Raw genomic sequence first — 26729 nt, forward strand, 5'->3', positions numbered from 1 at the left:
ATTTTTTCAAGTGTTGTGCCGTAACCTAAATGGTTACATTAAAAGTTAAATTCATGGAATATTGTAAAAATATTATCTTATAGAGAAAATAATGGAACAGAGTGTATATAAAATCCCACATGTAACCTGTGTGCATTCTGATGGTCCGTTCTTGTAAAGTGTAGAGCAGAAGTTGTTAGTATATGTAATGGATTAGTGCTTCCCGTTCTCTGCACATAATAAAAGCTTGTTTAATGTGGCATGCCAGCTGAGCTTTCTTGCAAGTATATTTTGAAGAATAAGATATACTCTGTGCTCCTTTGCCCCTCATTTTGAATTGGTCCCAAATTCAACTTCTCTTCAGGAATAAGAACTAATTACTATGCTGGTATTTTTTCAGTTTCTTGAGCATCTGTCTGGTTCTCTTAAAATATCCCAAAGGTATTTACCACTTCCAGACTTTGCATCATTTCCTCAATTCCTGCCAGGACTTTCTTTAAAACTTAGCCCCTAAACACTACTTGGTAATGTTTCATGAGTTTTTCATTCACTCTTTGGCATGTGAAGACCTTAATTATATCCCTATGAACTTCTGGCATAGGTCCAGATGCTGAGAAAAGAAACAGCAAGCTCACCTAAACAACACCTCTAATTGAGAAGTGGCAGTGTGAAAAGTGGCAACCAGCTTTTGTCTAGTAATTCTCTCTTAGGAAACTGTAGTAAGGTGAATTCTGCTTACAGTTATGATTTTGCCACCCTAATAAGAAATGAATTTGATCTAACAATATTTGGATCAGGACTGTGTTTACAGTCTCATCAGCCGGTGCATAATAGCGTAATGATTAGGTAAATATGATGTCTTTAAAATACATTGTGCAGGAGTCTTATAATTCATACATTCTGATCATATATCTAAAAAAATGGATTTTACCTGGCTACTGTGTGAATATACAGGAAAAGGAAAAAGAGCTTGAGATACAAAGGCTTATAAGTAAAACTAAGTTAGTTGTGCACATGGGGTCTTGTTCAGCCTTAATTTATATCACCATTTACAAAAATGGAAGAAAAAGATATAAAAACCTAGTTCCTTTCTTGGCTCTGTGAACAGGTGTTATATTTGAAGGGAGAAAATCTGCAAATTTTTGAGTGGCATGGACTACAATAATTTTGTGTATGTGACTTTAGGTGGGTTCTTCCTGCTTGACCCCCAGGAAGACAACCTGTGTCTTTGTGGTCTTCATCATAGGCTGTAAGGAAATCTTAGCTCCAGTATCTGGATCACCTCCTCTTCCTGGTTTTCACACACCTGCATGTCTGCAGGGTTGTTTCATATTTTCTCACTTTTCTACAACAGCTTCTGTGCAGTGTCTTTTTATCCTTTCTTAGATAAGTTATGCTACCAATGTCACTGATGGGCTAAGCTTTGGTCAGTGGTGGGTCTTTAAATCTGCCTGGAACTGCTCTGTTCACCATGGAGGGCAGCTTCTGGCATCTTCTAGAAGCAACCTCTGCAGCCCACCCCCAACAAAAATCTTGTCAAGCCAGTCCAATATAGGATATGTGAAAATTCTCTCAGAAACAGAGATTGTATTGATAAGAGCTATAATCAGAATTGTCAGTGATAATAAACTGATGCAAAAATCAGTTTCCATGTCATTATTTTTCACCTGGAGGTCTATCTTTAGCTCAGTAGGAAACACTATACTGAGACTTCTTGTTTCTCATAAACATTATTCTAGGAAAAGTTAAGTTATAGGTTCTTATTAAAAAAAGTTATAATTTTTACTGCAATATCCATACACAATCACAATAGTTTTGCTGTCAAACTGCCATAGAGAAGGCTACAGCTCTTATTTCTAACAATAATTATAAGAAAATTGACCTGGATAAAAATCACATAGGAATTAGTGTAAGGCTATTCTAAGCATCTTTACAGACTAAATAAAACTATTTGTGAAAGCAGACATTATACCCAGCCCCACATCTACCCCCCCACAAATGGGGAATTTATACAATTTTATTCATGTAATACAGCACATTAGTAAAAAAAATTCTCAAAAAAGTAAAAGCTCCACTGGAAATGAATATTTTATTTCTTTTTAGGAAGTTCTTATGCACATTCCGATGACCTCACAGCAGTGAACAAATTAGGATAAAAAGTGAGGCTCACCACTGTTGAAGGAAAAGTATGGCAGAATTCAGTATGACTTCCTAGATCTCTTTCATGTTAGTGACAGCTGTGTGAATACCATGCAGCTACATGTTAATATTAACCTCCTATCACACATAAATACAGAAAATAAAAACATCTCTATTAAATTTTAGTACTACTGTTGGAGTGAAAATGTTACTGAAGATGATATAACAAATAAACACCTGAAAATTTCTGTCTATTAAATACATTCTGAAACTCTGTTCTTTCCTAATCATTTAATTATGCTAGTCTGTCAGCAGTTGGATTGGACCATTGATGTTTTGATATATGTAAAAGAAAGATGTTTCTACCTGAAATATTATATTAAATCTCTTCACAGTCAATTGAGAGAAAATATAAAAAGGCTTTTAGGGAAAATATGATTTGAAACCTCTAGCTTAGAATAAACTTTTATTTAAATTCTAGGGTTTGGAAATTATGTCAGACAAGTAGACAAGTGGCACATAACCTATAACAATAATTCTCTGCACTCATAATTGCAAATACATGCTTGTGTTTGAATACAACACAAAGAAAAAAAAATGTATTAAAGAGTTATGTCTCCAAAAACATGTATAATTCCATCAATTAAAGACAGAAAGTGATATTTTAAAGCAGGCTAGAACCATATATCTTGGAAATGGAATGACTATTTCAACATATTCTTCTAGGACATTAATCAGTCATTAACGTAGTAAGCAAAAGAGCTAAGTGTTTGTTGGCTGTGGAAAGACCTTTATCCCAAAGATAGTTTATGTTAATAATTTTCTGTCTTGTTCCCATTAGAATTCATGATCTCAAGTGGAGTTGGAAAGATTTGGATATCTGAGGTCAGCACAAAATGAAGCCAGCAAACTCTGAAAACTATCCTAGCTTTCAGAAAATTATAGGAAAATCTGTAGATGTTTTTAAAACAGAAATGAAAATTAGGTGACTAAGACTTTATAAAAAAGCACCTATCTATACTCTGATTTACAGTGTGCAGTCTCATCAGGTCAGACTCTTCACTTTGGTAAGTCATTGACTGCCACATATATTAGCTGAAAGTGCAGTGGTTTACATGCTGATGTAGGCAAATCAAAGGAAGTCTCTGAAAGCCCATTAGTGACCTAAGGGTTCTGACAGATATTACAAAAGCAGGTATTAGCTTCTACAGAATAACTACTGAAGTCCTGACACACATTTATCTCAGAAGATACAGACAGAGAAGCAAAATATGTGACTCTTATTCAGCTGTTTAGGGCACAAAGATGTATATGGATGGACTTAATTTGCAACCTGATTCTGCTATAGACATATTAAAGCTATATTTCCTCCACAATAAGAAATTTACTAGTTACAAAGATAAGGTCAGCTTTGGAAAAGCTTTGAAGGATGTGAAGATGTGTATACTATCTATTTTTCTGGAATTGCTTTGTACTATTACTATATTCTTCTGAGCAAAAATTAGACTTCTTATCTGTGAATGCATGACCAAACAATTAGGGTAGAATAATTTTTATGTTTCTCCTCTCTCCATTATGTTTCTTTGCCTAGTCAAAACTTAATTATTCATGCAAATAGGAAGAATGAATATTTTCCAACACATGATTATAGCTGTTTTCACTGCAAAAATTTCTGCGATCATTTTTGATGTGCATTGCAAAAAAAGAAACAAAACAGTCTGGATTTATGCTAAGTGCACTTCTTTAAAAATTCAGATGAACATTCATAGAGATTGCTTTGCAAGGGATTCTCTAGAGAAGCTGATTTCAAAGTACATTGAGCTCAATAGGAAAAAAAAAAAAAAGGCAGCTATTTGGATCAGGCCCTACACTCTCTATTTTTTCATAATGCATTGTTCTGCTTACCACAAAAAAAGTCACAGGGCAGAACAAGCTAGGAACCCTGCTGTCTGTTCACTGACAGGATTTATATTAACAGATGCTACCAGCAAGGAGAAGCTACAAGAGGAATTAGGACAGGTTAACATCTAATGCTATGGAATAATATGACAAGCTTAGGAAGATTTTTTTTATCCTACTCTTCTTCTATTTTACTAAAATATGCAAGTGAAGTGTCAAAAGAGTCCTAAAAATGATTATGTTTAATTGCATGAATATGCATTCTTACTTGGAAAAGTGTCACACTCATTTTCCTCAGCTGTCCATCCTAAAAGCACATGACAGCATGCTCTTAAAATCCCAGGTTGAGAAGTGTTTGAGTTATGAGCTCAGACTGTTAGCTGAAATCTTCTGTAAACATTCCAAGTATGAAGTAGAGAGCACTACCAAAAAAAAAAAAATTAAAAATCTGGTGATGTCTGGTATTCACAAAAGATTTCCCTGTTTCTCTGTCCCATCCTGAATTGTTAAGGTAAAGACTAAATTGTAGAGACATTTTTCTTAGCCTCACTGGGATTTAGCCAAAGTGCTCATATTGATTTTGCTTTGTATTCACACCCAAAATATCTTGAAAAGTCTGGAGAGATCCCAAGAATAGGATGCAGCTGTCACCGTAAGATTTGTCCTTTGTTTTTTTGACAAAGAACATCTATATATGTTCACAACATCATGTTTGCTTTCATGAAGATCAAACAAAACATACTTTTTCTACCAAATTTATTTTGAAACAATTTTTTTAAAAACTCAGTATGTATTGCTATAATGATATGCAAATGTTAATGAAAAATTCTTTCCAGAAGATGTGCTATTCCTGTGACAACTCTGGGAAGATTTGTTCGAATCTTGGAATAAAAAATGAGTTTACCTTCTTGTGCCTATTATTTAAGTTTTATGTGGTCACTTCAATATTTGTCTTTAATTACTTCTTCCTTTTCTCTTGGTAATTTCACCACAAGTTAAAGAAGAGGAGTTCGTTAAGAGATGAGTCTGAAAGAAAAGTTACAAATAATTCTGGTAGTTCTTGTGACTGAAAAAGGACCCCAAATCCTCCACATCTGGTGAAAACAATAGGTTTCTCATTTCATTCTTGAATTATTTCTCATTTCATTCTTGGACAGGATGTTTAAGCTCATATTTTAAGCTGTCAAAAGTTTTTTTAAAATCATGATTGAAATGTGCACTTAATTTCCTCTTGTCTACTATTGTCCCAGAAGCCTATATTGAACAACTTACAGTATTTAAACTCTATTTATTTTCCCATAAAGTGATACAAATATGCTTGTTGAAAACTGGAGACAAAGGACTGACATCAGCCACACAACTGAAATCAGCTGGCAGCAAAAAGAATCTACAGTGGATGAACTCCGACCAGGTAGCTTCCATCCGTGGTGCCTATTAAAGGTAGAGGGCAATCAAGAGTCATCCTTTGTGGTGTTGCACTTACTATTTGGACAAAAGATAAAAATAATATGGATTCAGGTAAGAAATACAAAATATGTTCATATTTTTAAGAAATTCTTTGTCTTATTTCCTTTTTAAATTTAGTATGGTAGTAAAGAGTATTCTATGGTAGCCCTGATCATGAACATGTTTCTTGATTAATTTTTTTACTCAAATTAATATGTCTATGAATTTTCTTTGGATTCAGCTGACATAATACCCACAGAAATATGCAATGGTATCCCCGAAGCTTCTTATAGGGGATAAAAAACACCTATAATATACTCAAAAACTGTTGATCTACATAGCAGTCTAATTCCACTGGAAAAGTGCTCCTTGCAACTCAAAACCTTTTCTAGACTTTTTAATATATAAACATGTAGTTATTACAAACCTCATATATTGCCTGTTAACAAGCTCAGTGATACAACAATTTAGCACTAATGAATGTGTTTTTTCAATAGTTTTTTATTTAAAAACAAATAATCAGGAAAAGGAATATATATGTATTAATGTATGGCGAGAACAACGAATATTGCATATAGTAGAGCTGCATGAAAAAAGAGCTTCTCCAGTTTACTTCTGACAAGAAAGCCCAGTATTTTCTACAAAACTGTAGGTTGTCTTTCTATGGCACTTGTTTGTGATTCCTATTTAATACAGCACAGGATTAACGTTCCTATGAGCAGAATCACCTGGCAAAACATGTCTCATGGCCTACAATGAGTGCAGTGAAAACCATTACACAATAATTTTTATGCTACGAGTTGTTTTGTCATACTTATTATTTGTATAATTTTATATTAAATTTTTTTATACTTCTTTAACTAATAGAGGTACACATAGCACCATCTAGAGATATAAAAGCAAATTTTTTAGATGAATCACTATCAGACAACCAGCATACAAGATGACTTTGCAATTTATAAGTACCACTCATACTATATTTTCAGATGACATGCTGAAGAAAACCACACCTTCCTAAAAAAATGCAAACATTTCTCTAATGTGGATTCCCGGCATGACTTTTCCAGAAATACACTGACTGAGCAGCTTCTAACTATAATTTGTGTTCTATGGCAAATTACTAAGATAATAAGTAGATTATGCTGTATTTAATGACATTCTTAAAAGCCCCTCATGCTGAGTAGAAATATTAAATATCTCTTAAATAATGTGTAGGATAAACACAGAAAATCAGACTGGCAATAATTAGTATGTAGTGCTGTTCCACTTAAGAAAGCAATCACTTAAACCCTGCTCTAAGATCTTTGAATATGCAGCCAGGCACAGAGGGAAAAGACAATGTGGCTGAAGGCTGCTTACACTGCAAGCAATATTCAGCCATCTAATTTTGTTAAGTTTTGTACTTGCATCTTTATAAAACATGTCTAAATCTACTATAAAATAACAGTAATTTTAGCTCTTGAAGAAGTCTATTTGCTTTATCTTCCACTAAGCAAATGCTAAAGATGAGAAAAAAGTCTTTCAAGACATTATGTCTGTGAGAGAATGAGGACAAACACTTTCTTTTCATCTCTTTAACTGCTAATTTTCTTATGTGATGAGTTACTTCAGCCACGACATTTCAGAACAACCCTTCAAATGAAAGAAAACTAAAACATCTTATAAAAACCAAAAGAACACAATGCTATATATAATTATAGGTTTTTTTCCTTTAGGCAAAGGTGATATTTGAAATCCTACTGCTATGACAAGATGTTTCAAGCAGTGTTAAATCAAAAAGCCAATGTAAAATGAATTTATTTTTAATATCATATTAAAATAGTCTCCAAGTCCTTTTATACCAATGTACAAACAAAGTATACGTTATTAAATTAGTGACATTATATGACTGTAAAATGAGCACACTAGAAGCAGCATTAGACTCTAGAGTATTTACAGGGAGAAAACCTATATTGAAATTTGAATTATAATAAAACTGTTACAATTATTCAATATATTGTAAGAATACTGATAAGAGTTAATGACAGTATTTCTCTAAGAGTACCACTATCTCCCATAAGCAAGTGATAATAAAAGAAATCTGCCAAAAGAGCTGAAAATTGATAGTTGAAGCATATTTGAAGGTCAGATACAGATTACCAATGCTTTAAAATGTATTACTTCAAGACTCTCCTTTTTGTGAAATATGATGGTCTTGGTAATATGTTATTGACACAGAAGCACACAGCACAGCACTGACAATAGGTGAGGAACAGCACTTCATAAGGAAAATTGTTATCATCTTTACTTCATTACTTGCAATATTTTTTCAGGCTATATAACTGAAAGTAATTTATTTTCCAGTATTTTAAGTATTATTTGACGTTACTTTAGTGCGGTTACTCAAATGCCCATGGATAACTTTCAGTCATTAATAGGATCATGGAAATGATTTAGAAATGATTGTGAAATAGTAAAGGCAAAATCTTATTTATCTAGAACTAGATATTCTGCTCTTGGTTCAAGTAGTTTGGGACATACCTCTGAGGGGAAAAAATTACTAACATTTATGTAAAAAACATAAGGAAAAAAAAAAATCTAGTTCTATACATAGGATATTGCTTATTCACATAGGCTTTTCTTCTAGGAGAAAAATTACTCCAAAGAGCAATTCAGCTATTCTCTTAAACTGGGTAGGATATATAATCTTCTAGAAGAGTCAGTTCCTCTGACATTTCCACTGCTCTCCTCTCACTATCAAAGAATGCAGATCAACTATTTATAGTGCACACTTTGACTGCGGTCAAGTCAATTGCACTTATTATTGCACTCATGATTTTTCATCACCCTGTTTTTCATGAAGCCAGTAAAACATGAAGTTGTACTAAATTAGCCTCCACTAGATTTAATGAACATTATCTGTAATCTTCATTAAGAAAAAAATACAGAACCCTGAAGAGTGGAGGCTTGTAACAAAAGTGCCCTGAGACAAAACAAGATAGTATATTAAACATTTTCCTTTAAAACATTTTCCTTTAAAATTTGTATTTAAAAACATTAAGGTATTAGTTTTCCTAAATGACAAATGCAAGCAAAGCAAAAACATCTCTAACTTTTACGTGAACTTTAAATAGAAGAAAAAAAAATTTGGAGTAGTACTATTACTTTTTTAAAAAATGGAAGTTAAAGAACACTGAAATATGGACTGTGTTGTTTTTGAGTTCTATAGGTTGATCACATGCAGTAAACATTAGCAATCTAATTAAAAAGTTCAGAAAGTGTTTTTTTCTAATAATCTGTCTTATGATTTTCAACTATCAAATACAACAAAGAATATAAATAAAAGTTACTCTTTGACCTCCCTTTGGAGCACAGAAGTGTTGTGTACAGAACATATCAGTATGCAGCTACAGCAGGCCTCATTAGTTTGCCATCTGCCATGGTGGATAGATGCTAAAATGTTGTTATTGCAAGGTTCATTGAGCAGTAAAATTATAATATTTTAAAAAAATGTATTTTAAGTAAAAATCCCTTGAAAGAAAACAGCTGCTGAATGATGACTGAGGCTGTGATCCCATTAAAATGAAAGATATCAAACAAATAGAAGAAATTTTAAAACAGTTTAAATCAGCCCTAGTTCCTTCATCCTGTAAGAAAAAGTGAGAGAACCTTTTCAATATCATCATATTTATTCCACAAAGCAATATTTAAATGACACATGACATACTATGTTTTATACTAGTTATTTCAGTTTCAGCATCTCTCCATTGGCTCCTCCCATTTTAGAGTGATTATAATTCCCTAGAGCTTTTTTGTCAAAATAAAATATAGTCATGCTAAAAAAATTTAAAGGACCTGAGTGTTATAGAGTTAACATAGATGCTTTTAATACTTCTTTCATATATTGTATTTTTAGTGAACTGCTTTTGCCAAATTATAAAGACAAATTATATGTAATAAACTTTTAGTAAAAATATACTTTCTTGTCTGTCTCCTTCTGTATTTTTACAGAAAATTAAAAGATTACTTTCCCTAAAAAAAAAAAAATAAATTAGAAATAGCATTCAAATCTCTGCTAGGCTCCTTTCTTCTTCCTGTAGTCTATATGCACTGCTCCCTACTACTTTATCATAGAGCCACAGGGTCACAGAATGCATCCCCTGAGTTGGAAGGCACCTGCAAGGATTGAGTGCAACTGCTGGCCCTGCACAGGATACCTCAAGAATCGCACCATGTTTTGGAGAGTATTGGCCAAATGCTTGAACTCCATCAGGCTTGGTGCTCTAACCACATCAGGGAACAAGTAATAACTTCTGCAATAACAACAAATTATAGTCTTATATTGTCAAGCAGGAGCTGGGTCAGCCATACCATTCCCCTCCTGCTCTAAAATGTCATTCACAGTCTGGGAATGGCAGGTCTTTCTACATAACACAGCTGAATGAAAGCTACTGCTGGTCTTGTGGGGCAAGTTGCTTGCCCATTGCTAGACATTGCTGCTAGTCACATTTCACTGCTCTGACAATGGTTCCTCACTCCTTTCTCATCCCCAAACTCCTGATAACATTCTCCACAGTGTCTCAATTGCTTTGCTAGGCATTTCTCACACGTTGCTGTTACTAGGAGCTTTACTAGGATGTCATGCTCTCCTGCCTATTCTGACCAGCATCTCCAGTATCATTGAAAGCCCTTTTTAATCTGTGGAATAAGCATCATTTTCAATATTAGAATTTCTTAAACCAACAAAGATTAATTGATTTGTAGTGGTCCTAACAGTTTCAGAAATTAGTCTGAAAACTGAAATGGAAACTTCAGAATAGTACAATATTCTATATAATTTCTGATTTTGAGAATATAATTATAGTCAAGTTTTACAAAAATATAGTGTCATTTATTCATGTTCATAGAACAGAATACATCTAATTGCTGTAAAGAGAATGGGGTACTAAATGGCAAAAGAATAATACTGTTTTTGACTTCAGTTAGACTAGTTCTTATCTACCAGTCTTACATATTAGCTAAAAAGAGTAATGCATTTCTCTAGACACTCATCACTGAACAAGATGGGCTGAGGGGTTCTAACAGAACCCAGTACAAAAAAGGAAAATTGAACATGAGTATGATGTGACCCATGAATTGATCTATTCATGATTTTCCAGACACTCCATTTCATTTTTATTGTCTGGAAATGGATGAAATAGCAGGTTTTTATGATGACTTATATGGAAACTACAAACTATAGTTTTGTTTGACATAATTGTAATTTATTAGCTAGGTAATTTACAAGTCAATATACAATCTTAGAAGCTTAGATGTTATAAGTTACTGTGACAATGTGTCATTATTTATACCTGTAGTGTTGTGATGTACTTGCACACACTGTAACTGTTTATGGATAAGAGCATAAAATCGTTTAAAAGTAGAATAAATAACAAGAATTGTCAAAGTGTAACTCATTCTTTTAATGCAGCAGTACCTTAGAAATTTAAGTCAGATGGTGTGTGGAACATAAAACTGAAATGAAATACACAGCAAGTTAAAATATGCAACGACTAAACTAAAAGTATTAATATCCTAAAGCTCTACTCTGATCACAATTGTGGAGTCACCTTGTCACCATAACATTCAAAGAAAATAAAGAAATAAAATTTTATCCTAAATGTTATACTATTATAGAGACTAAGATTAGAAAGTATTTTAGCAATTATTTAATGTATAATTTTGGTAATTTCTAAAAAAAGTTCTAGACACATAAAAAATTTTAACAAATACAGAATTAATTATGGTAACTGTCTTAAAGAGCTTACTTTGTAATTTAAAATTAATATTTAAGAAGCATGTTCAAGAGATGAAAGACTGAGAAGGAAAAATGACAGAGCTAAAGCAGAGCAGCTGTTTGATTGACTGTCATTAGTGCCATGAATTTCCATTAAGTTTAGAACAGAAGCAATCTGTGATAAAAGTATGGTAACTGCCAAGTCTTTCTGCAGCCTTTTCATCATCATCTATTCTCAGATATTTTTCAAGGTGAAGTCCTTTTGTCATCATGCTGAAATTTTGTTGAGGATCTGTCCATAGCAGGCTGCTGTTGCTCAGGGGGAGTAGGACCAAACAAGGTTAAAGAAGTAAAAAGGTTAAAGAAGCAAGTCTGATCCATCCGGTAAGTAGCTGGAATCCAAGAAAGGCAATCACTGTGGCTTTATAAACAATGTATGTTCCTGAGGGCAGCATGGATCCACATCATTACTTCCTATTGTATTGCAGATCACTTGCCACGGTCAGAGGTTGACAGAGGAGCAGTCATTATTTCCACAGTGTAACAGAATTCAGCCCTACCACTAAGATACAATATCTACAATATGTGTGCCTGAAAAGCACATCCTCAAACTGCTACTCAAGGATATCAGCTTTTAAAAAATGTCGTGTCCATCCTCTTTGCAAACCATCATATTTGTGCTAATACTGATTGAAAATAGACAAAATATTACACTTCACTACAGCAAACACAAGCTATAGCATGAACTCTCCATAGCTACAAAAGCATGAGGAAGAAAATATATATATTGCCATACTTGAATAAACATATTTTCTTCATAAAGTTTTTTGTCACTAATGATGAAAAAGTAATTAGAGAGGTAACACCTATAGAAAAACATTTTCTTACAACATAAGTTTGCTCAGTTTAGTTTCTCCATAAATGTCCACAGGCACTTTTATATTAGACTGTCCTATTCCCTTTTTAAACATTTATACATGCTTTGACGTCTTTCTGCTTACATGGAAGAGGACTTTCAGATATATATAGTTGCTACATATTTTTAAGTTTGCAAAAGTAGAGAGCCTCTATAATTTATTCTGCAAATTATATTACTTCCTGGAAATTACTCTTACTTATTTTAAGGTAAATATCCTTTTGTTGGGTGGTGGGCAAGGGCAAGAAAAAAGGGAGAAGGGATGAGTTGGAAGCTTCTTAATTGCAAACTGCCAAGAAGTATTTTCCCTTTGAATGCATGGTATATGTATAATAGCAACAAGGAAAAGTTTGAAGGAAAGGTCATATCTTTCATAAGGCTACCCAACATAGTTTCCAACAGCTAGGCTTCCCAGACTACTAGCTCTTCCAAGTCTGATAAAAACGCCACAGTCTTCAAACTAAATACTTGGGTGAAAAACCCAACCTGTATATTATTATTGTCTTTCTGATTCATGAAGCTATATGAAATTTTCTGTTTATGCCTCAGCAGTTTTTAATTTTGCTCTTTCAATTTCCTAAATTGTATTTAATATCACTATGCTGTGTGTTGCTTACTTATTTCCCTTAACTGTTCAGGTTTGCAATTTGTTGTTGTTTTTTTTTATATTTGGCTTATGGCAACCTTGGAAAAGTCATGGGACTTGTTGAGATTCTGTCACTGTCAGTAAAGGGTTCTTTTTGTCATCAATACTTCTGAAATTTAGAGGTGACACTGAAACAGTATTGTGTTTCTCTAGCATATTTTAATGGAGGTATGTTACATATCTATATTATCTATATCTATCTATATCTATATCATGTCCCTGTTATATTCTTTACTAAAAATCTAGTTTATGAGAGGTATATCCCAAGGATAACACTAGGTGAGTATAGTTATTCAAATCCAGAATTAGAGATTTCTGTCACAACGAGTACAATTCATGAGTTGAGTCTGTTGCAAAATGCTATGGTATTGCTAGGCCATATTCGTAAATATTTAGATTCCATAAATCATTTTTGTTCTGAATGTGTCTAGCGTTTCAATTTTGCATAGCTGTTCTTTTTCTTACCTTTTTTTTTTTTTTTTTTTTTTCACAATTTGGGGTGGGGGGTTATGTTCATCAAAGAATATATGGTATTTGTAAAAGACAAAAAAAAATAGTCTAATAGCTGTGTTCTCCATTTAACAATACATGTGCCACCTGAGATTAAAACAGAGTTTCCAGAATTAACCTCAGATTTTGATATAAAGAAGAAGAGGAATAGATAAAGTAATCTTTGCTTCTGACATCATTTTATCAAAGTAACTCTTTGAGTCCTGGTGGATTAAGATGAAATTTTTTTGTCAGTGTTAATCCCTAAACAACAGGCAGAAATTTACTGGCAAGAAAGACAATCTGAATTAATCAAACTGAGCTATGAGCTACACAAAGTAAAATATAACCAAAAATAACATTTCAGACACCTCTGCCTGCCTGTTTTAATGGTAGCCACCATCGAGTCAAAAATGATTGAATCACAGTCAACAAGTTCACTTACATAATCCCACTGCAGTAGAAAATAAATACATCTGTATTATTTATAACTGAAACAGAGTGAAAAAAAATAACAAGATACTCAAACAGAAAAAAAATATCACCAAGCAAATTATTTCAGTCTAATTAAATGCTGCAAAACCTACAAAATTTAAATTAACTAACCAGAATGTAATGAGTAGCAATTGCCCCTGCACCCAAATGGAAGTATACTAGAACAGTCAACTACCAGTAGTACATAAGTATTTTGTAATACTCGGAATGGCACAGGCAAATGCAATAGAATGTATTTTAGAGAGGACTCTTCTTTTTGGAGAGGGACAAGAACATAAAAAACTCAAGCACTATCCAAAAAGAGAATTGGACAAGAAACATGGCAAGCTTGTTCCTATTCCCTCTTCTTGTGTCATAGAACTTTCAAGCCTGATCACGTGGACTTGTGCAACCAAGAATCACCATGGACCAGAGCTATTAAAACTTTTTCTACAGCTATAGAGAAGTGAGATGTTAATGAATAAATTGAGCGAATTTTTTGTACTCTGTAGTATTATGCCTTTGGAACTGTGTGTCATATGTAACCTATTAAAATAGTTGTGTTCTTGAATAATCATAAGAGGCAGAAATAAAAATGCTTACATAATTTTTATTCTGGTGAATCAGAGAGTTGGAAACAACAGATATTTATTTCACAAAGCCTCGGGATCTCTTTTTCCTATGACACACAAACATTCAATCCACAAACAGATCAAAGGTCATATATAGCAGTAGTGCTTATTAGAAAGAGCACTGTGAAGTGATTTTTTGAAAATATTTTCTTATTGACACTTTACTCTTCTTGTATCAATTAAGGGAAGCTGAGTAACTGTTTAAAATAATAGCTATTCATTACTCTATCAAAGCATGAACTATTTTAAAGAAAAGCTAAAAAGCTAGTGATGATGCTCAACACTTGCATGTATGCTGAATAGAGTATCTCACCTTTCAAAAGCTAAGTAAATAGATAAATATTCAGAGGAAAGCAACCTCTTCAGTCATTATTTTAACCAAACATCACATTCAAATATAAGTATACCTGCCCTCTTTATACTTTTTATGTAAGCTGATGTATTTTATCTGTTAATTCTTCTTCAGTTTTATCCTCTATTCTTGTTCTTGTTTTTGTCAGCTTGGAAAGTCCAGGGCTTATTGTTATATATACTCAGGCATTTTAAAATGTGAAGCTTTATCATTTTTAACTTGTTTTACTGCTGCTTAGCCATATTGAATTATGTCTTAGGCATCCCTTTTATGACATATACATGAAGTTTCTGCCTCTCCTAAAACTTTGTGGTTTGTAGCAGATTGAATAATTTATTGATACTGGAACCTTTCACATCTTCCTATTCAGACAATTTTCCATAATTTGTCCAAATCCATACCAAAGTCAGTACCCATGTTACATTCAATCCACTGCCTTTTTTCCCCTTAACTTCATGAAATTCCCTGAAACAATACTTAGACGTTAGTAGCAAGTGGCTCAAGTATTTTCTTCTATAATACTTGAAATTTGTCTATATGTCACTTGGTTCACATGAATATTTTACAAATTAAACAAATGAAAAATAAAAATTGAATCTGTTTGGAGGTAGAAGTTCTACAACTTGCAGAGATAAGAATTTTTTGCTACTGCAAAATTGTATTGCAAGGGCAAGCAAAGTCAGGATAAGAAGTTATAAAAAATAATGTGAATAAGCAAACTTCAGTAGTAATATACTTTTGTGATAGATAAGGAAAGAAAAACAATTATTTAGATACTTCAGAGAAAAAGGGAAGATAAAAGGAAAGGTAAAGGCTCTAATTATCAGAAAGGAAATACACTGGAGGGGATAAAAACTGGAATTTGTAAGTACTTGCTCTGCTTCAGTTCACTCAAAAGGACTCTAGTGTAAAATGATTAATTATGCTGGGAGTAGATGAACAACATAAGAGAACAGACATCAACACTGTTAAAGAGCAAATGAGAAAATACCTGGACCAAATTAATGTTTTGAATCTGTAGGGTCAGATTAAAACCATCAGAGAGTGCTAAAGGAATTAGTCAATGAACTTTCATAGCCAATGGCAAGTGCTCTCAGAAAACTCCAAGGAGATCCTAGAACTGCAGATTAGTAACTTCACATGAATTATAGGAAAAATATTGTGTAAACAGAGATGTGACGTGAATAAAAGTAATTTATAAGTGCTGGAATAATGTTTAAGGCACACAGAAAAAGTAATGTTAGAGTTTAAAATGAGATTATAAAATAGGCAGAAGAAAATTCATAAGTATTTCTCTTGCCCAAAAAACTTATTTTCTAGAAATGTACACACAATCTAGGTTGCTTTTCTCCACCTTTCTTCTGACTCAGCTCTTTATAGATTATCACTTTACACTCATCATCTGCATTGATCATTATTATAAAATTCATCATAGAGTAACAGAAACAATGAAAAAAAATATAAACTAAAAATACATGGGTTTTTGGATGAGCACATAGATGAAAAGCAGGTTCCATTTGCTTCTCAACAGTATTAGAAATTTTAGAAGACATGAGCATTGTAGTATTGTGTGGTTGAATTACTGTATCACTGAGAATAAGGACTTTTCAGCTTTTAGTAGCATGCAACTGTGAAAGCCAAATTGTGGTTTTTCTCTTGCCAACAAGACTCAAGCTCTCTAATACCTGAATAGGAAAAATATGGTTTTCTCACTGCTTATGCTTTTTACATAAGTCAATCACAAGGCAGCTTCTAGACTAAGTAGTATTGATTAGAATTTGGAGATTTTGCCTGGAATTTATCTTTTAAACAGTTTATTTATTGGTATATTGATTTTAAAACATACATGGGACATTTGCTTGGATGCCATCTATGAAGGGCATAGAAGGACACTGTAGGATTCTGTCAGAGAATAAAGTATGTCAGAGAAAAAACTATGAAAGAACAGGTAGCAGTATTTTAATGCAAATAAGAAGTTTGGAAGATTACCTATCAAAAAAAGTGTTGCACTGGGTATTTAAGACTGATAGTAGAGAGCAGACGGATTTTGAAAAAGGAGCAGACGGATTTTTCATTGACGCGAGAGGAGAGCTGTCAAAGTACCAGCTGTGGCTGAGAAGGAAGGACAACCAATTAATTGTCTGTGCCCTTTTTTGGCACATGTCAGTTTCTGCTATCCTTTATTTACAGAGACTCAATTCCTTGACAATTCACAGAGGAAGTTAGTCTAAAAAAAGTTAGGGTATTCTACATCTGTTACAACAATAAAGCAGTTTCCTTACCCACATAGGTGAAGACAAATAGAGAATGAATGGTGAGCTGGACTATATGAACCTTTGCTAGGTATTTCCCACAGGACATCAGATAATTAAGCAGCAGTTTAATTAAACTACATTCTTCGTATCTTGCCTTTCTTTCTGACTTTGCAGGGTGTACATGTTTTCTAGTAGACCATGAAGCAAAATACTAGCAGGCACTTTTCTAACAAAACACATACACTGTGTCATTATTATTATCTGGAAACCACTACATAAATTGTCAATATGTTAGAACCATCATCATTAAGGCTGCAAATTATTTCAGTGTGATGACTCCCCACACAATGTAGTTCAGGACAATAGACACCAGTTTTCTTAGAAAGGTGGCGCTTATGAATGAAAAAGTTGAATGGAATAACAAGGAATGTGAAGTGGAATAGAAATACATCACGTTTTCACCTTTCTAGAGCCAATTATATAGTTCAGTGAAGCAAAAATTAAATAACTAAGAATCTATTGAGGAAAATAGAAGTGCAGAAAGGTGGTAACTAAAGTTTTACATAAAGGCCAAACACTACTATGACTATGAGCCAAAGCCCTCTAAAAATTCCTTACTCCTTCTTTGCAGATCCACTATAAAAATAAGATACAGTGCTACAATAGTAAATATCTTTCTAAGACAATTTTAAAGCAGAACATGAAGCACATATCTGAATAGAGTTTCACTTCAGATAAAGAGTGTATTTTTTGAGAAAATCTGACAGAAGGCCCCCAAATACAAATACCTGTACTTCAAAGCAAATAGCGTGGGACATCCAGGAATCAGTATGCAAAACAGAGTAGTTGCAGCTGAGAATATAATGCAAATGTTACAAATATAAGTTTAAAATTGAAGGTTGCTGAAGGTCATGGAGGTTTTTAAATTAGATCTAGTCTCACCCTGTGAACTGAAATTCTGTTACTAGTCCACTTTCAAAATGAAGGAGCCAGACTACAATTTATGAGAATTTCTATGATGAAAATCAAAGTTCAATATATGGACAACTGGGAGAACTGTTTGAAAAATGCATTGTTGGTTCAGATGAAAAACATTATGGTCATATACGTTTAGTGCACTTCAGTCTGCAACAATGAGCAGTGTCAGAGCACATGACATGAATTTGTTTTCAATTAAACTGAACTGAAGGTGTTGTACAGCAGCCTACTGCCTTCACTCCAGCTGCAAATAGGTAACCAATCCATAGGACAAAAATAGAGCAATATTCAAAGCAATATCCAAATAAAAAAGAAATCAAAACAAAGAAAAGCCTAGACTCATGACTATATCATCAATATCAAACTTTGCCCCTGATGTCTCACTTTGCTGAGATCCTCTTCCTTGCTGGAGTGAGGATGTTTTGTCAACATATAAGCAATATGTTGTAAAACACACAAAGATATTTCAAAATAATATCCTACTGTAAGAACCAGTTTAGTGCAATCCTCAAACCATGTAAGAAAAACATTTTTTCTAATAACAGTGGGACAGGAAATAAGATGATTTAAGGTTCAGGAAAACAGCACACACTACTTTTCCTTTACTGACAAACAAAGGTGCCGAAGGGATATCTCCCTGGTCTCAGAAGCATGTTGGAAACATGTTGCCTTCTCCACAGGTGTTTGGAGTCAAGATATAATATAAGCCAGATGACACTTCAAAAGAATTGATGACTGTGCTCACTGTATAGTTTTACTTTAAGGAAGAGATGCTGGGAATTAATTCCAAGAGCTAAATTCCCAGTTCCAGCCTCTTTTAATTGTAGCCTAACAATAGTGATTTTTTTTTCCATTATTAGTAAAAGGCCATGAGCTTTGTACTAACCCAATAGTGAAAATTCTCTAGACTTGCTTGTCTTTTGTTGATTTTAGCTTGTTTTAATCATTCCTTAAGCATGAGTTCCCTGTTTGTCTATTTGTTTAAATTAAAATCTGCAAATACCATCTACATCGAAGGTCTGATAAACTGAAATAAACGTTTAACAGCAAACAACAGCCTTTTCTGTCAATTAAGTTTGGGAAACACTGTTATACTGGTTTCAATTTTTATCTGTGAGATCATGAGATGGAAAATGTGTGTGATTTGAAAACATCTCCCTGAAAAAGAGAAGATGTTACTCTTCCTTAATGAAAAAGGAGGAAGAAATGCTAGACACCACAGGGTAGTTGAAACTACTTCTCAAATTCTTTTGTAATTCTGGATTGGGAAAGATTCTTACTCTTATCCTGTTTAATGGAAAGATTTGGCCACTTTAAAAAAAAGCACATGTAGAAATTATAATAAGCAATAAATTACTGGGGACCTAACCTTTAATGAGTAGGAAAAATACCTTTTTTGTCAATAAAAGGGAATGAATATGATGTTATGTGCTTTGAAGGAAAGTACATATATGAGTAAATTTTAAAGTAATATAGGTTAAACACATTTAATTGGGATTTTAAAATGAATGTAAACACATAGATATTTTTCTGGTATGTAACTCAACAGCAACTTTAGGTACTGAAGCTCAGACAATGTTACTTCTGGGAAGAGATGCATAAAAAAAAAAGTAGTTAAAAAAACCCCTCCATACCTTTTCTTTTAGACCTGCAGTTCTAAAAAGACTAGGTTATCTTACTCTTACAACTACTTTAGATTAAACTTATGCCTACAATGCTTAAAAATATGGAAAACAGGAAGAGAATATTTATTCATATATAACTTTAACCTTTTTTTTTTTTTTTTCAAAACTTCTCAGCAGGATAGGGGAATGGGTAAGAAATATAGGTAGAGATTTGAACAGGTCCAAATACTGGTGAATGGGTTTATCACCTATCTTGGAGAAATCTCTGATCATTGCATGCTTCATTAATTATTAATAAATAAATAAATAAATACATACATACATACATACATACATATTTTAATTAAGAATTATTAATTCTGCCCTGAGTCTTATAGTTACCCTCATTAATTGCACCAATGAAAATTTTAATACTGACTGTAAGGTTTCACTTAGGATCAACAAATTCAAGAACTACAGCATCTGGAATGCAGCTAAGCAGCAGGATTCAAGACTAGATTCAATCAGCAGGTATCCTAAACAACTTGAAAAAACCCACTGGCAGGTGAATGTAGAAACTGAAAAGGGAATTTGTCTAGCGAGGGATGAAACTGGAATATCTCTTCTCTTTGATGATGAACTAATGAAGCAATTTGTGCAGTTCTTTGGAAGACTGGTTCTGTTTTATTGTTCTCACTTTTTTCCCCTTGTGTATCTGGTACAAGACTGTCATGACTGAAACAGAATAATTTTGAGTTTCTCACAGTTGTGCATGGTTGAAATGCCTTTTTATGTTAGTTTCTATTGTTGTTTCTTTTAGAATATTTTTAATTTGTTTGTGCTGCTGCATCTGAGACAGATAACTGGTCTATACTTTCCCATATCTTTGTATGTGTCTTACTTTACATTGCATTCTGATAACTACATTGTTACGAGATAAACCAAGAGGTGTCAGCATACTGAAAGTACTACTCGCTTCATCACTACAGATCTATGGATGCAAATTGTTAAAATTTAAAGCAAGTTGTTTGTATAAGAACAATTTTTTTCCTACTTCATATATAAGATCTTTTTTTTATTTGTAATAAAATTAAAGAAAAATGCTTGTGACTCTTGTTTCAGATGCATAGTATTTTCGCACATACCTGACTTATCCCGAAAGAACTTTGTTAGGTTGCATACCTGTGCACACTAAAAAGGAGCACAAGAACACAATGGAAGGTAGGGAAATCCCAGCATCAGGAAAAGAATGCTCAGGAGAACCTTAGCCCTGGGGTCTAGAGGTAGCTCTCATATCCAGAGACAAAAGGAAATGTTCTTCCATCATTTTACAGAATCACTAACTTGGGGAGTCACTAACTGGGAGATTTGGGACACCTGTACAGACAGAATATTTGAGGAATATAATACAATTAATACATAATAAAATTATTATGGGATGTTTAGAGAAGGGCAAAAAAGGAAGGGAAAGGGAGGAATCTCAATGGTTTGGGGAAGAAAAAACATGGGAAAAGAGAGGACTGAGTGAATAAAAATGAGTGGCTGGAGTAAGCAGATTGATGCTCAGTACACTTGTCTGGCCACACTCCACACCTGAGCAAGAGTATCTTCCAACATGTTATTAAGTTCCATATTTAGTTATTTTCCTCTCAAAGGCCTCTCATCTGTGTGCACATCTATGTACGGTGTGTATGTATGGTGTGAGCACCTGGAGCTAAACCAGTGGCCAGAGGCCTGATTGTAGGTGGTGCCAGCACCTGGAATGAGTGCAGGTGTGCAAGAAAGCAGGTGAACACTGGCAAAGATCAAGCTGGGCTATCCAGGAAGTAGCTGAGAAGGCCTGGGAGCCAAGGAAAGCTGTTTGTTTTTTCAAGGCTGATACTACAGAGGAGTCTGGATATTAGAGGGACAAAAGAAGTTCTGGCCAGCTGCTGCAGAAACTGAGAGGTCTGGTGATTGATTCAGAGATATGATTGCAAGCACATGTGTGTGTGTGTGTGTGTGTGTGTGTGTGTGTCCCTAGATATGAATTACTTCAGAAGAGCATGGATCTGGGAAAGAGTCCTCAATGGATTGCCTGCCCAAGGCAATCTACTGGGAGGTCCATTGTGAGTGTGTCCCTGTGTGTGAGCCTCTAGGCCTGAGAGTTCTTAGGTGCAGGAAATAACAAATGGAGTGACTGGGATAAAAGGAGTAGATACTGATTCAACAGGGTTTCTGAGCCAAGATGCTGAAGTGTTCCACATCATGCATATTCATATTTATGTATATATGCATATGTGTATGTGCACTTATATCACACACTATGCTAAGTTGGAAGGGCCTCTCAAAGACCATTAAGTCCAACTCCTGTCCCTGCACAACACTATCCCCAGGAGTCCTTGAGCCTGAGAGTCTTGTCCAAAATCTTCTTGAACTCTACCAGGCTTGGTGCTGTGGCCACTTTGCTGGGCAGCCTGTTCCAGTGCCCAGCTACCCTCTGGGTGGAGAACCTTTTCCTGAATATACAACATAAACCTCCCCTGATACAGCTTCAGACCATTCCCTTGGGTCTTGTCACTGGGCACCACAGTGTCTGTCCCTGCTCTTCCCCTTGTGAGGAAGTTGTAACTGCAATGAAGTCTCCTCTTATTCTCCTCCAGACTGAACAGAGCAGGTGACCTCAGCTACTCCACATACGGCTTCACCATCACCATTACCTTCCTTTGGATGGTCTCTAGTAGTTTAATGTCTTTTTTATATTGTGGAGTTAAAAACTGCACGCAGTATTGAGGGTTTATATATTTATGTATATGTTTCTAAGTATATATATGCTCATATGGGTATTTATATATATACAAAATGTATATGTTCATGTGTATGTATATATTTCCCACTAACAGGCCTCCATCAAATTCAGCCAGAAATGGGATCAGGATACAGCCACTGGTGCACTTTGTGTTAGTATTAGTTGAGTGTGCCTGTCTGCATTGATCAATGTGGCTGATGTGTGACCATATGCACATACACTGAATATCTGTGTATGGTGAGTGTGTGTGTGCTCAGCCTTGCTACTGTTTGGACCTGTGCACCTGGAACTGCAGAACTTCACCTTTGTCAGACAGCTGGATTTGATCTCTCACTTACAAACAAATGCTTTTCTAACACCAGATGTGGTCCGGGATTTGCAAGAAGAGGGAAATGGACATCAATGCACCATGGATAATTGATTTTTCATATTTAGTGCCTTTACCTTTTTCTATAATGAAATTATTTTTGCAAATCGTTGTTATATTTGAAAAATATTTAAAATTAACACAGTTCAGATTTTAAAGTTCACGGTTTAAAGTAATTCCTTTGGGTTTTTGTAATTTGGCTTTTGTTTCCTTTAATTTCTTAAGAATATGAATACATGTTTTTACATTGCTGATTTAGATGAAATGATTTCGTTATGTTTGAGCTATTTGGCTAGATCTAACAAATTGACTAAAGCAAATATATGATATAACTGATTCATTATATAAGACTTGCCATATTTTTATCAGCTGCTTCATAGTGTAATATTGTGTTCAAAGACTGTTTCTGAACTCTTTTAAATGAAATTAATTCTGTCACAGACATATTTTGTTGCATCATAAAATAAGTCTGCGATGTGAAATTAATTTTCTACCAAGATTCACACCATCAAAATATTTTCATAAATGAGAATAAAATTAGATAGTGGATACAGTCAAATAGAATTAATACATGATTAAACTGTGACAGCACTTTAAGCATATTTTTCTCTCTACTCACTCAGATATTATTGCTATAATACTTGCTGTTAAAATCATATTTCATTTTATTTGCATGTTTTAAAGACCATTGTTCTGATTGCATATGACTTCTGAGTGAACCCAGTAGTAAGACTCATATTTAAAGCATTTTTTTCATTATGTTCTTAGGAACATAAAATGCTATCAGTTCTACCACAGTTAAATTTTCTACCTGAACAAATCTGAGGGAGTAGGGTGATTTTAATGAAGCTATTCCACAGTAGCTGAAGTCTGCTCCAGAACTAAAACTGGCTCCTCCACTAGAATTAATGCAGTCCACATTTTCACTAAATAGTATTTATAAGTCCCATTCCAATTTTATTTCTTTGTTTTAAGCATCACTTTGAACTCTTGATGCTAAACATAAAGAGCACAACACACTACAAAACACTAATAAAACACAGAAAAAAATCTCCACCCCAAACCCCACAACCTAAACAAAGAAACACAACAAGCAAACAAACAAACAAGCAAACCCAAACAACAACAAACCCTAACCTTTAACACCGGCAGCTAAATCCTTGTGGGAAAGGAGGCTGCAAATACAGCTGTTGTTGCACTCAAGGCCATGGTGGACATTTTGAAAAGAAAATAAGATTAAATGGAGTATCAGCATCCAACCAGAAACTGTCATCAAAGAAAATGCAGCCCCAAAGAAACCTAGGAACTCATCACTTCTGCTCTCCCAAATTCTGGGCATCATTTAATAATGTGATGCAGCAATGTTGCTAAAGCTGTTGTTGAGAGGAAATATTTAGCAGGTTCCTTTAAAAATACTAAAATTCTTCATTTGCGTTGAAAACAAATCAAAGGCCCTCTAGATATCCCTTGTATGGCTGTAATGAAAATTGCCCTCATCAGGAGTTTCAATGAAAATATTGTTGTTGATTTCCACAGATCCACTGGGAGAATCTTTCCTTTACATCTACGTGGTTGGAGATAGAAGAAAGGCTTCTGAGAAGGTGAGAAAGATTGATGCTGCTAAGCATTCATGTAGTGGTATTATTCTTGCATTTTTCTTATTAACTTCCTTAGTAAGAAATTTTTAAATAAAACCTTTCTATTCTTTTTGTATTTTCACCCTAAAACCACTGCATTTGAGTCCATCTAACCTAAAGAATGTGTATCTTTGTAGTCATATTTTTTATTAGGCAAAATTATTCATCTATCATATGGTTCAGATTTAGGAAAGTGAGGAGCTGAGGTGTCAGGAAGCCTTGTGCTCATGAAGTGGCATGTTGCTTGGGAATTATTTAACATGTATCATCTTTTCTCAAGAAAAGATTCTCATTAGGTGCTGTGGGAGAAGGAAGCAAAGAGGCAACTCATATCCCTCGACAATCCCCAAATTTTTTTCAGACATCATTTATTATGTGTAAAAAAAGAAAATTCACCACTCATGGTTAATTCCTTTGTTTAAACCAACCATTTAAAAATGTATACTGAGACCAGAAATACATTTATCATATATCTAAAAAGGAAAAGAAACAGACTGAAAAGAAAAGCTATTTCTGAAATCTTTATTAACTTGCTTAAACACAATTTAACTTATATTCTGCTTTATTAAATCTAATGCATCATTCTTGTTATTTATTAGGAAGAAAGTATTATGAATGGAAATTTGCCTGTAAATGAATGAATGCCCAGTTATGGCAATGTCCAACTTGATCAGTTCTAATTGGCTTGCATGTATTATGTTTCATAATTTTTAATAGCACTTGTAATTGTATTTTTCAAGATTTTTGGCTCTAAAAAGAATAAAGTATTTATGCTAAGATTGTCTCAGTATTTAAGGACATCTAGCACAAGCTTAAACAAGCTGACAAAAGTCCTAGAACTAGAAGAGCTCTGAAGACATGATTATGGTCTTGATTCATACACCCTGCTATATAAAGAAAAACCCATCTCTTTATTCCTGTATGCTTCTCAAATAAATACTTGCATGAATTATTAAGATTTATAAAGTCTTTGAAGCAATAACCAAGCATTTTAAATACAATTCTACTACAATTCTGCTATTAACGTCTTAATCTATTAAAAAACTGCACACCTGATTCTTTGGCACGAATTATAAATCTAACCAAAATGCAAATACTATGAAAGAACAGGTTTGCTTTTTAGTTATGTTCTTTATAGCAGTTGAAACAGGAATTAGGCAAATCCACCACAAGAAAAATATGTCTTCATAAACATGCACAGCTGAAATGATGAATTAGATTATTATTGATTCCTGCTATAAGATGAAACATGAGAAATTTATAAGTATACTACTACTACCACTACTAATGATAATGTCAAACCCCCAGTAATAATTCTAATAATACAGGTTAAATACTTATTGTTTCCAAGGGATGAAGAAACAAAGAAAAAAAGCATCATGAAACTTCCAGTGTCAAGACATATGATTGCAAAAAGCAAATATTAGCTGTATTAAGAAGTCTGCATCCGTTTTAATTTGACGGATGTTTTTATATCTTTGTCTTCCCAGTGACTTCATTTGCACTAGTAATTGAATGAAATATTTGAAACAAAAATCTAGTCATTTTGCCTTAAATTACTGTCTTTATTAACCATTATATTTTAATCTGTTTTGTTTTTATGTGCATAACATCCTCTGAATAACTTCTTATTATACAAAACAAATGTTTTTGCATATACATACTCACTAACATGAAAGTGTCTGTCTGTGGAAGACTTTTTTATGAGCATTAAGAGTTTAATGGTATATTCTAAGAAACTAATACATAATGAAGGATGTATGTGGTTGAGAAATAAGTAGTTTTCTCTTATTGATATTATACATATCTTTAAATAAACCTCTCCATTATGAGAGGGGAGACAACAGTTTAGTTCTCAGGATTGAGATACTATTTCTACTATAACATTGCATGAAGCTGCATGAAACTTTTAAAAATTAATTAAATTCAACTATTTAATTTAGAATAAATGTTTATTGTACACTTAATACATAACCTTTTAAATTAATTTAATATAGTTTAAAAGTAATACCAACCTAATCTATTTTCTTCATAAATAACCCAACCATGCCAGCAACAAATGTGTGTCTTTGCTCTGTAACTGATAAATTAAACTTGTAAGGACTTTTAGGATTTAACTGTTGATTAACAAAATAACTGTGTGGGTTGATTTGGTATCAATAATTGCCAAAAAATAATTAACATGTTAATTGGCATTTATTTTAGTATAGTGGTAGTTATCTAGTCAATTGCTAATTAAAATACATAAACCATTCCTTTCAATTTATACAAATGAGATTATACTTTTATTACCTACTTCACTTTTAGATAATGATAGGGCAAGTAAAATTATGTCCCTTATTTATTAAACCTTGGCAGTAACAACTAATACTT

General features: G+C 33.6%; 1 long non-coding RNA gene across 1 annotated transcript in view; it reads left to right on the forward strand.

Moving 5' to 3' along the window:
• The window catches only part of LOC111932439 (uncharacterized), a 33199-nt gene extending 18837 nt beyond the window's left edge, over positions 1–14362 (forward strand). Inside the window, exons 3-5 of the long non-coding RNA XR_015284559.1 lie at positions 5322–5535; positions 11458–11602; positions 11707–14362. This is a non-coding gene — a long non-coding RNA (uncharacterized LOC111932439). The remainder of the gene's footprint in view (positions 1–5321; positions 5536–11457; positions 11603–11706) is intronic.
• The last annotated feature ends 12367 nt before the right edge of the window (positions 14363–26729 follow it).

The sequence above is a fragment of the Cyanistes caeruleus genome, chromosome 3, assembly GCF_971803275.1.
Source record: "Cyanistes caeruleus chromosome 3, bCyaCae1.hap1.1, whole genome shotgun sequence".
Lineage (NCBI taxonomy): Eukaryota > Metazoa > Chordata > Aves > Passeriformes > Paridae > Cyanistes > Cyanistes caeruleus.